This window comes from Brassica napus, chromosome A3 (genome assembly GCF_020379485.1).
Source record: "Brassica napus cultivar Da-Ae chromosome A3, Da-Ae, whole genome shotgun sequence".
Lineage (NCBI taxonomy): Eukaryota > Viridiplantae > Streptophyta > Magnoliopsida > Brassicales > Brassicaceae > Brassica > Brassica napus.
In genome coordinates, this window is record NC_063436.1 from 34,813,164 (window position 1) to 34,815,712 (window position 2,549).

Sequence of the window (2,549 nt, forward strand, 5' to 3'; positions counted from 1 at the left end):
ATTAGGTGAAGTAATTACAGTGTCAACTGCAAAACTTTCATGGAAACCACTGTCTGCCCAACTGCCTATGGAATAATCATCATGTCCTCTCTTGCTTGGAGGTTGGAAGGCAAAGTGTTGGTAACAGTTGGTAACAATGATTGGGTGGAGCGAAATGGTCAACTGGGTGCATTACGTCGAGTGACGTGTTGTTGTGGTCATCGGTCACCGTTGACTCATTGGAATCGATCGATGGAAAGGTTGGGGTGTCGATCGATTCCGAGTACTCTGTTTCGTACTCCGATTCATACTCTGCTCCACAATGGCATGCGCCAATGAAGCCAAGTTCTTTCCCGTAATCCACAGAATTAATGACCTTTCTTTTAGGTCGAATGGGGTCATAGCGGATGTTTGGGTCTATGAGCGTTAGACACAATTTGTTTTTGTTCATGTCACATACAGCTCCTACTGTAGCTAGGAAAGATCTCCCAAGCAGAAGTGAAGAGTTCCAGTTAAGCTCGATGTCTAGGACATGAAAATCTACAGGGACAAGGGCATTACCAGTATGTACCTCCAGATCTCTTATGATTCCTCCTGATCGTTTCTCTGAAAGATCCACGAAGGTGAAGGACTTCGTTGAAGGTTCGATGGTCAAACCAAGCTGGTCTGCCATGATCCTAGGGAGGATACTAACTGATGCTCCTATGTCACACATTGAATGGGGAAATTCAACACCTTTGACTACGCATGGTATTGCAAACTTCCCAGGATCACTCTTCTTCGTCAATTTGATCATGTGTTTCATCTTCTCTCTGACTTGATGAAACATTCTCCTAATGTCCTCCTCAGTTACCTTTGTTTCTCTGAAGAACATCCACAACCGATGTGTGAAGTAAGCTCCATCAAAAAGTTTTTCGATTGGGATTTTGAGGACCCTTTTAGTGAAACCATCCATCTCCTTATCGTTAGCTTCCCTCTTAAGGTTTTTAGGAATCTTCTCCTTTCTTTTCCTTAACCTTCTCCCTTCAGCTTCTTGTTCTTCTTGAACTGATTCTGGTGAACTATTTAAAGGGTTGGGTTTTGGTTCGGGTGGGTTAGCTAATGGTTTAGGTGGTGGTCTGAGTGCGTTGATGTAATCATTATCGATTGAGGGTAACCGCACTCGGTACGTCAGAGGTGCCTGTCGATCGATGGGAGGTGTGTTGTGACGATCGACGTCGGACTCACTCTGTCGATCGATCGATTTTATCATAGAAAGGGGAGGGTGGGTGAGGATGCTTAGCTGTGAATTCTTCATGAGTTAGAATTCGAACCGCATTGCATTCAGTCGATTCAGCGGTCGACGTCGATCGATGACTGGAGTAATCCGTCCATCGATCTTCATCATGGTCTGTCGATCGATGCTAGTTGATCGACATCGGTCGACACCATTGAGAGCCGCCGAGACTCATGGAGCTTTCGATTTCGAAGTCTCCTTCCTCAAGCATTTCATTTCTCACCACTTGCCAGAAATCATCATCTATGATGGCATTTACGTGGTGTTTCCCTTTGTCGGCTCCTGCCTCTCTAGCGAAAGCTTCTTGCCTCTTTATAGTCTCGCCCGTCTGAATTACTTGGGTTTCAAGTTTTCTCACCTGAGTCCCTAAGGTCTCGATTTTGGTGTTCAGATTGTTGTAGGCGGAGTCTAATTTACCGTTGAAATCCACGGTGATTTGTTGTTGTCCCAACAGTACTCGATCAAGCATTTCTTCAATCTTGCTTTCCTGAGTCTGGGGTGGTGGATTTTGGTAGTAAGAGTTCGAGTAGCTTTTGCTGTTGTTGAAGGGTTTTTGAAATTGTGAACTTTGGTTACTTCTTTGCCATTTCCAAAGAAGTTTTGTTTCCGCCCTGGTTTCCAAATTTCTGGAATCCGGTACCTCCGATGTAGTTCACATTTTCTTCTCCTTCCGTATCTGCTACTTCTCCTTCAGCTGAACAGACTTGCTTCCTAAGAAGCTCGTGCACCACATCTAACTTAGCTCTTACTTCGTCCATCTGTTCCTTCCCGATAGAGGCTACAGACTTCTTCCGTTCAGAGTCAGTGTTTTTGGTGCTGCTGCTGTTAGCAAGGTTTTCGATAAGTCTCACAGCTTCCAACGGATTCCGAGTAGTGAAGTTTCCTTCACTCGCCGTATCAAGAGCCATTTGATACTGTAAGGCGAGACCTCGGAAGAAAGTGCTTAGCAGCTGCACTTCGTTAAATCCGTGGTGTGGACAGTCTCGCTGGAAGAACCTAAATCTAATCCACGCATCTTTGAAGGACTCTCCAGCCTTCTGCGAGAATGTGGAAATTTTGTTCCGAAGTTCGTCAGCGCGCGCCTCATCGAAGAAGTTTCGTAAGAAAGCATTCATGATGTCGGTCCAGGATGTTAAAGATTATGTGGGTTGCTGCCTAAGCCAGTGCATCGCTTCTCCATTCAGCGTGTATCTGAAGAGCTTGCACAGCAGGTAATATTCGGGGACTCCTTCCATCCGAATAGCAGCGATTAGATCCTCGAACCATTCCAGATGGTCCATAGGATGCTCATGCG

At 45.5% G+C, this 2,549-nt stretch overlaps 1 non-coding gene across 1 annotated transcript; it reads left to right on the forward strand.

Annotated features, from left to right (window-relative positions):
* Positions 1-2,218: 2,218 nt before the first annotated feature.
* Positions 2,219-2,324, forward strand: LOC125607759. Its single transcript, XR_007338829.1, has one exon. It is a non-coding gene; the product is annotated as a small nucleolar RNA R71 (small nucleolar RNA).
* The last annotated feature ends 225 nt before the right edge of the window (positions 2,325-2,549 follow it).